The sequence below is a fragment of the Lactuca virosa genome, chromosome 3 (assembly GCF_052849685.1).
Source record: "Lactuca virosa cultivar CGN04683 chromosome 3, Lactuca_virosa_CGN04683_v6, whole genome shotgun sequence".
Classification (NCBI taxonomy): Eukaryota; Viridiplantae; Streptophyta; class Magnoliopsida; order Asterales; family Asteraceae; genus Lactuca; species Lactuca virosa.
Window position 1 is genome coordinate 80,534,500 of NC_136428.1, and position 11,603 is coordinate 80,546,102.

An 11,603-nucleotide genomic window follows, 5' to 3' on the forward strand; every position below is an offset into this window, starting at 1 on the left:
TCACTGGTATTTAACGGAAAACGAGTAGAAAACATTATTTAGAAAACAATCAGAGAACAACCATGTAAACTATATCTTATATAGTTTATGAAACTGACCTACTGAGTATTTATTACATAGTAACTTGTTATTATTCTACACATAATCATCAATATAGCATTTGTGAGGCAACCTTCATATACTTTTATAGGTATCCCAAAAGTCCTGAAATTATAACAAGAGTCTCCTTGAGGGAGAGTGCGACATTTGTGTATAGATCTATACGGGACTGACAATCCCGCACCAGAGCTGCTTGCAACAGCTAGGTCGGCAGACCTGTGGTGACAAATGTCCTTCCGATTGTGACGCCTGAAGAACGTCGCGTTCATGCGATCCTTGGTCACCAAGCATGGTTATGATAACTCACATTTTGATATTGAATAAAATGATTAGTGTATGAATAAGTAAAACTTCACATAGTTTTATCTTTATAAAACTATAATATAGTATTATAAAAGTATAAATACGGAATACTATTTTCGTATTGGAAAACGCCTTTTCTTTATGGTTTTATGTAAACTATAACACAATATACCACTTAAGAATATAGAAACTTTCACTTTTTCGCTTATCGTATAATACATCAGAAAATATAGGATTTTCTGGGGAAAAACGTGTTTACTTTATCAAATAACGAGAAAACGGATTTGAGTTATAAATATGCTTATGAACTTACCAGCTTAAATGCTGATCCTCTCTTTCAAAATAAATTGTATTCTCAGGAATCCAGTAGACAGGTACACTCTCGGAGCTTTTGAGAAGATAGCCTAGTACCGTGTTGCGTCTTTTGTCTTTTACTATATCTACTTTTGATGTTGAACATCTAGTGTTTGAACACTTATGTAAAAACTTATACATTATTAATCAATGGTTGTTGTACTTTGATAACTATAATGCATGTGTTGTGATACTTGACATGACGTCCTTCACCCCCGAACTTTTCTGTGACATCCCCTAATTTCTCGGCCAGAAAAGACCGATTTCGTTTATGCTTTTTAAAATAAAATAAGAGTAATCCTTTTAAAAGGTGTTGCGGAATTTGTTCCCATAAAAACATGATAATTATATTATCAAATCATTTCTGAAGAAATGTATTGTATTCACTTAAACCATTGGCATGTCATCGTCAATATAGAAACATAAGCATAAACAGAACTTACACTCACTTACACTAGTGATCTACATCTCTTTTAATCTCTCAGTGTAAAGTAACTTCATATCGATACCTGTGATACAAACAAACTGAGTGGGTCAGGCTTGGGAGCCTGGTGAGCATATAGGGTTTTCAACCCACAATAAATAATTTATTATGCTTAAACATCAAACAATCAACCCAATTACCCAATCCCCATTATCTCATTTATTTCTTAAGGATTTACCCTAAGAATCAAATCTCACTTATTCCTAAGGATTCATCCTAAGGAATAGGCACGAAGTCCATCGCTGCCCAAGGTTCATACAACATGCACTACGTCACATAGTCGTCGGGTTTATACAATAGGCACTACGTCTCATAGTCGCTAAGGTTTATACAATAGGCACTACGTCTCATAGTCGCCAGGGTTTATACAATAGGCACTACGTCTCATAGTCGTCAGGGTTTATACAATAGGCACTACGTCTCATAGTCGCCAGGGTTTATCTAATAGGCACTACGTCTCATAGTCGCCAGGGTTTATCTAATAGGCACGAATTCACATCGTTGCCAAGGTTTATACAACAGGCACTAAGTCCATAGCTGCCAACATACTAAATCCGTAGCTACCAACGTACATATATACTGTACTAAATTCATAGCTACCAACATACATCTATATTGTACTTTTATCCCTCATACTTTATCTACCCATGTTTTACCCAACATATTTGAAGATAAAATACATATACATTTTAAATCATTTTAAACATGTATAAAACATTCATTCAACATCCATCTCAAATAAACAAACAACATATATACACATATCACGTATTTATATAAAATACTTCATATTTATGTGTAAGATGAAAGTGACTACACACTCACCCGACTTAATGAAAATCGGGCAGCAATTCGTTTCCTAAAACGATCGTTTCTAATAAAACCGGGAGTTTTATTGAGAAACCGGGCTTTGCGAAAGGTCGGGCTTCAAAACCGAAAAGATAAATTTTTCGGGCTTCTCGGGAATCTCGGGGCGTGTTTCGGGCTTTGGACTAAGTATCGGGGCTTCGGGGGATGTCGGGATAGTAAAAATATGGAAAAGGGGGTCAAAAATGGCAAAATCTCAAAAGTAACCGGGAGGGTTCGCATGACCCTTCTATTTATAGGGTCCGAAGTCGGTCTGGTGGTGGGGTCCGCAGGCGAGGGTGCGCAGGTGGCTGCACGTGCGAAGGCCTCGGTGGCAGCTGCTGATTGGACCGAGGTCTAGTGGTCCATCTGCGAGGCTCGGAGGCTAAGGCGGTGCAAGGCTCAGTCCAGCTGCGAGCTTCGGATTGGGCCTCCCTTCGGTCGAATCAGAATCCGACACGCAGCTACTATTCATGCGAGGGAAGACGACACGTGGCTTCGCATGACTCACCAATTTCGGACACGTGGCACTCTTTCAGCGAAGGTGACGTGGCAAAAACGTGACTATGCGAATTTTCTCGATTTTCGCGCCAAAACTTCTAAAATCCATAACTTTCGTATACGAGCTCCGTTTTTGACGTTCTTTATATGCACGCGTAGGTAAAATTACGCTCTACAACTTTTGTTTAGACTTCGTCGGCTAATTTTGACTTTAATTTTTATATTATTATTTTTAACAGACCGGGACATGAAATCCGTTAAAAATTCATAACTTCTTCATCCGACGTCCGTTTTTGTCAGACTTTTTACCGTTGTACTAATATTTACGAGACCTTCGATTATCGTTTAGGTCGTGTCGGCTAAAAATCACTCGATCTAAAATTCGAGTTTTTTTAGCTGTCTACTGCTAAGCTGAAACTTCGAAAAATCATAACTTCCTCATACGAAGTCAGATTTAGGCGTTCTTTTTATACTTACTCTCGGTTTAACGAACACTACAAGTTTTGTTTAGATCACTAAGGCCAAAAAGTAGTTTATCGAAAACTCACTTTTTACGACATTCGGCCCCGTGCCGGTTTGTCGCGAAACTTCGACAGGTCATAACTTCTTCGTTATAACTCGGATTTCGGCATTCTTTATATATCCATAATCCTTGTCACGCCCACTACAAGTTTCTTAATAGATATCAGCTTTATCTAAAATTTAATTTTTGACGCTCATTTTTATTCTTAATTAATTAAGCCCTAATAATTAAGCATAAAACACATAATTCACATAATATTCACATAATTCCTTTTCATTTCTTCAAAATGAGTTACAAAGGTTAACCTAGACTATAATGTCAATATAAATGCCTAGCCTAGAAACACGGGCGTTACAGTTTCCGCCGTTCCGGTTTGGGGGTGTGACAGTTTATAGTCTTAGGTACTTCCGGTTCGAAAAGGAAAGGCTCAGCGTGACTGCACTGCATCCCCCAGAGTTTTCCGCAATGGCGATGTATGATTTTTACTCTGGTTTTTATTTTAATTGATAATGATTGGTTTTGGAATCAGATTTGTATGACTTCATGTTTTTAAAAATGAAAATTCTTCTATGAATTTTTGGGACTTTACAATGCTCCTTTTGATTTTTGATCTATTTTTTGTTTTATTGCTCACATATGTGTTTTTTTGTCTTTGTGAAACTCTACTGATTATTTCTTATTTGTGGGTTGTCGTTTCAATTATACGTGAATAAAGAACATCTAGTTAAAAGTTTATCTCATTGACTAGGATTAAAGCAATGAACTACAACATGGTTATGTGATACACATTTTATTTTGTAATACTCCTTACAAACACAACATAAAACAAATCATAGTAACTGAAATCAAAATTATTTATCTAATTAATTGCTATCAATAAGCAAAATAAACTAAGGGATGATTACAAAAATTGACAATTGAAAGGTTAACAAACTTTCAACTAGTTCATATTTAGTCACTGAACTTTTTTTCGTGCTTGATTTACACATGAACTATTTGAAATGTTCATATTTTACTCTTATGATCGGATACCGATCGGTTGTAACCGGTCATAAGGGTAAAATGTGAACAATTTCAAATAATTAAAGACATGAAAAAAAAATTAGTGATTAAATATGAACAAAATTGAAAGTTCGTTACCCTCTCAAGTCATTATCCCTTTAAAAAAATTGATTCGATGGTTTCACAACGTCTTAGTGCCTCTAATTGCTACCCATACCGTTTCTTTCAATTAAATAACTAATTTGCATATTATTTATTATGTAACTGGTAATTAATTAATTTACTTTAGACAACCTCTAGTGCTACATATTAGACTCCTTTTACATATATATGTAAATAATTATAATATCTAAAATTATATGTTTTAATTAATTTACGTGTATATACCTAGTGTGAAAAGGTATATATGTAAAACATATTGCTTTCCATTCCGTCGTTCAACAAATCCTACTTTGAGTGTTTAATTTTCTACAGTTATATTTAAAAAAACTAATTAAAAATAAATATGTTTTAAAATTTTTTTAGTGTATATTAATATATTGTTGTATATTTCAGCCCATTTTATTAAAAATATATGTTAATCCAATCTTAAAAGCCCAACCTATACGTCTCCTTATAAAAAAGAAAGTTCCATATTTTTTATATTATCTAATAACTAAAAATAAACAAATACATAAAGACAAAAATATGAAATAAAACTTAATGATTTAATATTCATCGAATTTTTTTAATTCCTCAAATACGAGACATATATAATATTTTTTAACAATCCTCGATAGTTACAAAATCACGATTACAATGTTTTAGTTGTCTATATAATTGCAGACGTGAAATAAACATTGTTTTCCATCAAGCTACACACGGGCTCCTGTGGCGGATCCAATAAGCCAAAATGGTAGACATTGGACTATCTCATTCTAATTGTACTATAACATAATGATTATCATGCACAAGTGATATCGTAATAATCCGATGGTACAAAAAGTCTTCCGGAACTATGCTGCCCGTCGGACCACTCACCTAGCAACGTTTTGTTGCTTTACATGGACGTCAAAACTCACCAAAAGAGTGACAAAGTGGACCATCTCTCTCTCTCTCTCTCACACACACATACACACAAACACACATACACATGTTTCTATGGAGCCTCTCACACATATGGTTATGGAGGCTACCATCAACGTGTACTAAATTCGAACCAACAGATTCGACCTTTGCCTCCATTTCTCTCCCTCCCTTTCTGTCACTTTCGAATTTTGAACTATATGTCTCTACCAGTGGCGATTATTGTGGAGGCTGAGGAGTGGTGGTTAACTGCCATCGGAATATCAATAAAATAACTTTTATCATCGGAATAATCCCATCTCTCTTGCCTCCCTGGTAAACACTCGACACTCATCTTATATTGTTGTCGGACCACCACCGTTGGCGGTGATGGTGGCGGCATTATGATATATACTTCAAAGTTGATATAAGATTTATAATAGATTGTTTACCTTGATTTTGGTTTGTTTACTGTTAATTTGTATTATCTACTCTAATAAATGAAAGTTTTTTTGCCACTTGTCATACTCTTATTTAATTTGTCAAATGTCATTTTGTGGTTCTTTTGAATTAATTTTTTTTCCACATGTCATTTTATAAGTTTTTCTATTTTTTTAAAATTTCATATAATATTTAAATATAATAATTGCAATAAATATAGTAATAAATTGATATCAATGTCATTAATAAACTTACCTTTTAATTTAAAATTTTTCAAAATTAAAGCTCATTAGTTTTTTTGTTTATTTATTTAAATTATCTACTCTAATAAATAAAAGTTTTTTTGCCACTTGTCATACTCTTATTTAATTTGCCAAATATCATTTTGTGATTATTTTGAATTAATTTTTTTTCCACATGTCATTTTATAAGTTTTTCTATTTTTTTTTAAATTTCACTCAATGTTTAAATGTAATAACTGCAATAAATATAATAATAAATGGATATCAATGTCATTAATGAACTTATCTTTTAATTTTAAAATTCTCAAAATTAAAGCTCATTAGTTTTTTTGTTTATTTATTTAAATTATTTGTTTAAATTAAAAGATAAAAAACATTTCTATTATAATAATTCATTTTTTTTCTTATTTTCTTATAAATTCAAAGTTCTCAATATTTAGACTTTTATATTTAATTTATTTTTAAATTAACTCATGTAATACATGGGTCTCACAACTAATCGTCTTATATAAGATAATAAAATTCTTTAAATCAAGTGGTTAGTGGTTGGTTATAAACAAGTTTCAATATAATCAATTTAATTTTTATTGATATTATAATCCAATCAACCTCATATTATGAAAGATGCGGTCTTCAAAAATGGTAATTACTATCAATTTAGTCTCAAATCAATCAGTTTTATTTTCATTTTGGTCACAAATCGCTCAACTTTAGTTTTTTTTTTTTGGAAACGACCAATATTATAAAGGCTCACCCAAACTAGCAAGTAGCTAGAGGAGAGCAAGAAATAAGCAAAACGTACAAATTAAAGTTTAAAAAGAAAATTGGTGGACAGTGAATTTCTCCCAGTTACAAGGATATCCTCTACCTCTATATTTAATCCATGTAAACACTGACGCCTTGATATTGTCCACCACACGACTGGGGTTGACGAATCTCCCCTGAAATAGCCGGTCATTACATGCTCCTCATAGATTCCATAACGTCCCGTAACAGATGGCTGTGAGTCTCTTCCTTTTCTTAGGGCATCTACTCCAATTGGCTGCGAAGTGAATTGTTTCTTCAATGTTTTGGAAGTCTGGCCAATTTATACCACACCACAAGAAGATATGCTTTCATACCAAACAAGCGTAGAGGCAACACACCAGGACATGATTCGCGCATTCAGACCCTTCAATACATGAGCTATAGTAGCATGTATCAATCTGTATACCTCTTTGTGATAGAGCCATTGCAGTAGGAATCCGTCCCAATGCAGCACACCAAGTAAAAGTGCTGATTTTTATCGGGATGAGTTTACACCAAGATATCTGAATTGGGTTATTGTTAACAGGGGGAATAGAATCTAACTTTCGCTTTAAGGCGTTGACTCTATAGACTCCATCAGGTGTTAGCGGACATGAAATTCGGTCTTCACCCAACTGGAGTCTGAATGATCTGATGACAGAAGAGACAACTTCCACTTGAGAGGACAAGCCAGCAGCAACATGGCAGGATTTCCATCTCAAGTTTAGACCTCCCTATTTTATTCCTTCTGCCACCCTACAAGATTTTTTCTTCTCCAATTCATATAGCCTTGGATATAGCAATTTTAACTTCTCAGAACCTGCCCATGTGTCGTGCCCAAATTGTGTATTATCCCCAGATATGACAGTTTGACTAAAAATGTCATTAAATATGAATCCCATCTTTTCAATGTCTTTTTTGGTTCCAACTATGTTTTTCCAAACACCTATGATACTTTTTTTGCTAGATGATCAGCCGAGTTGTTTTTCAAATTGTGTAAACCACCGATTACATTGGCCCATAATGAAGATGATTCGTGTTTGATTCGCCACCACCATTTTACCAATAATGCCATGTTTAGCGTGCGTATAGAGCCTAACCCTAGGCCTCTAAGTTCCTTAGAGGCAATTACTTTCTCCCAAGATACCCAGTGTCTTTTTTGCTTCTCTTCGTTTCCGCCCCATAAGAACTTCCTTCTGATCCTTTCCAGTTCAGCTATAACACCAATAGGAGCCCTAAAAAGTGACATGTAATATGTTGGAAGATTACCCAAAACAGCCTTGATTAGTGTGAGTCGCCCACCGAAAAAAAGGGTTTTAGTTTTCCATCGCGAGAGTTTGGAACGAAATTTATCAATTATTGGTTTCCAGTTCTTTTTCAAGTTCATGTTGGCACCAACCGGTACCCCGAGGTAGGTAAAAGGGAGCGAGCTGGTTTCACACCCTAGGATATGAGCCCATCTTGAGGTTTCATTGAAGGATACTCCAACACCAAAAACTTTGGACTTGTGAAAATTTACTTTTAGACCTGAGGATACGTGGAAACATTTGAGGATAGCAGCAATATTCTTCAAGTTAGATCTTGACCATTCACCAATGAATAGCGCGTCATCCGCATAAAAGAGGTGAGAGATTAAAGGCCCATTATCGGGCACTTGAATACCCTTGAAGATGCCCTTATCCACTGCTGATTTCATTGCTGCGTTTAACCCCTTCATCGCTATTATAAACAAAAAAGGTGAGAGAGGGTCCCCTTGTCTGACTCCTTTCGTGATGTTGAACTCCTTGGTAAGCGCACCATTTATTACTACCGAAGCTTTTGAGGAAGACAAGCATCCTCGAATCCAAGATCTCCATTTCAGTCCGAAACCCATCTGTGAAAGCATTGAGTCCAAGTATTCCCAATTAATGGAGTCAAAAGCTTTGTCAAAATCTACTTTAAACAACAAAATCCTCTTCTTGATACTTCTTGCCCATCCACATAAGTCATTTACTATCAACGATCCATCCAGTATACTCCTACCCTTAACATATGATGATTGGACCTCTCCGACCACCTTTCCCACCACAGTCTTTAACCTCGTGGCGAGCAATTTGGAGATTATTTTATACATACAGCCTATGAGGTTGATTGGCCGGTAGTCGCCAAGAGTAGTTGGGTCTTTGACTTTAGGAGCAAGTGAAATGCAAGAAGAGTTACAGCCCCTCCCTAGAGTGCCAAATTCATCGAAGTGTTGTACAAACCTCATCATGTCAGGAGAAATACATGGCCAATATTTCTTTATAAATTTAAATGTCAATCCATCCGGGCCCAGTGCTTTGTCCCCACCACATGCCCATACCACCTTCTTGACTTCCTCCAACGAGAAAGGAGCCTCCAACCTGATGGCGTCCATCATGTCAATGGATTTAATGTTAGAATTTACAAGTTTGGGACGAGAAATCCAATTTTCTTTAAATTTGTTCAGAAAGAATCTAAAAGTATGATCCTTGATTTCTTTCACACCAGTCGACCAGTTCCCGTTTATCGTAAGACCTGAAATTCTGTTTTTCTTCTTGCTATGGTTAACAAAGCCATGGAAAAATTTAGAGTTCTCATCACCGTTGACAACCCATTTCGTTTTTGCCTTTTTCTTTATATCCAAAACTTTCATTTTTTTCGAATTCCAGCAACTGATGTAGCCCATTACTTCTGATCTGCAATTCATTAGGGGAGAGAGCTCTAGTTTCAGCTGCCTTTTCCAATTTCCCTATCACTTCTTTTATGTTGGTTATTTCTTTTGTCTTTTTCTTATGTTCTTCTCTTCTCCATGTTCTAATCTCCTCCTTTAAGTGTTTCAATTTAGCTGCCAAATAAACATCCGTAGTACCGTGCCCTTGAAAGCCAGCCCATGCGTTAAGCACAATTTGGTCAAGACGATCAATCATCAACCATGAGTTAAAAAATTTGAATGAGGGGAGGCCAAAGTCACCCCTATCCGTATAAAGAGTAATAGGGCAATGATCTGAGATTTCTCGAGGGTGAGCCGTAGCAGATAAGGATGGGAAGCTATTCAGGAAATTTGAACACGCCAAAAATCAGTCTAGCTTGCTAAGCTTTGCGCCAACTCTGCTCATGAAGGTAAAATGTTCACCTCCCATGTTGAAGTCTTGAATCTCCGCTTTTCTAATAAAACTATTAAAGTCACCAGCACTTTTGGGACATAATTGTGATCGAAATCTCTCTTCTTTTCTTCTTACCACATTAAAGTCTCCAAAAAACAACCATTTTCCTTGCTTCTCCTGTTTTATTTTAAGTAATTTGTCCCATAACTCCTTCCTTTTTTTTGTGTGTGAGGCCCATAGATGTTGGCAAAGATTGTGTTTCCAGTAATCCCAATCCAAGAGCCAATAATTATCAAAAAATGTCTATTTTTGATAACCTCAGTGTTCTGAAAATATATTGTGTCCCAAATAGAGATTATACCTCCAGATCTTCCACTGCAATTTACCCCGTCGAAATCAAAATCCAATGAATCCCAACAACCACTTATGTTGATCTTTGTGTAGTCTAACTAATGTGATTCCTGAATACCCACAAAAGATGACTTGTGCTTCACCTTCAAACTCTTAACCCAATTTACCTTTGTATCCACTCCAATCCCACGCACATTGAGGGACATACAATTCATTGAGTATGTGGGTTTGCGCCATTCTCGCCAACCACCTGGGCTAAGATGACATTGTTAACTTCAATCTGGAACCCAAGTTCAGCCCCAATTTTGACAGTGTGCATAATCTCCATGGAATTAGAACTTGAACAATCACCCAATGCATCAGTCGTCGCATCCTGGGTCTCCGCGATAGATTTGTTGAGGTCCAAAGATGACGATGCCTCATCATTGGTCGCATCTTCGTAATCGATCACCACCAGAGGGGGAGAGGGTGCAATAGGTGGATCAGGAATCAGGAGTGTGGGAGTAATCAAATCATCTATGTATGTCGATATAGGGTTTAAAGGACGTCGTTTCCTTTTTTTAGATTTAGGGCTTCCATCGATGGAATCTGGATCCAAAGTATTATCCAATTTTTGAGTTACTTTGTTGTGGGCCTGCCTTGTTTTAAAAGAAGTAAATGGGTTTGGGAATAGGCCAAAACAAATGAACTGAACCATATTCATCGGAGATCCAAAGTTGTAGTTTACTGTAGCCGCCTCAACTCGATTCTCCGGATTGTTTGCATTGATCCCCACACCATTATTGTTATCATCGGGAACCTCCGTGTCTTGAATTGTCATAACGTCTTCTATTATTTTCGTGTTGAGAATATCAATCGTTCCATTGCTAATGTGAAGTTTCTCCATAGAATTAATTGAATTATCGGTTGTATTAATTGTTGGTGCATCTTCCGAGACCATCGACATAGTCAATTTCCGGCCAATGTGGTCGTGATTAGCATGGTCGTGTTCTAGATTCACCATCGGCGAATCCGGCTTGTCAGCCGGTTTTGGTGAATTCCCATTGTCTTGGATGATTTCTCCTTCTTCTACTTCCTGGTTCTCCGGCCCCATCCAGGTGTCGGATATACCATCTTCATCGTCCTCTTCGGATTCTCCCTCTGTCATACCCAATTCTTCTTCATCCAAATCTTCTTCCACCTTATCAAACGGTGCCGGGTGAAACGCCGACCAATCATCCGTGAACTCAACGATTCCCAAGTTGTAGAGTTTACCGTCAACCGTGATTGTGACTTCCTCATTAATCCATTTTCTTTGGCGAGTACCATTTTTGTCATAACAGACATCCAATTTTAGAACTAGTGACCAATTTCAGGAAATTAATGACCGGTTTTAATGACTACCAGGGTTTTTTACCATCAAAGTTTGGAGACTAATTAATTATTAGTTCGCATTTTTGTCATTATGAAGGCTGGTTGTAGTGACTTTTTTGAGCTAAATTGCTGTCTAATGATATTTTCTCTTGTAGTGAGCTTTTCATTTT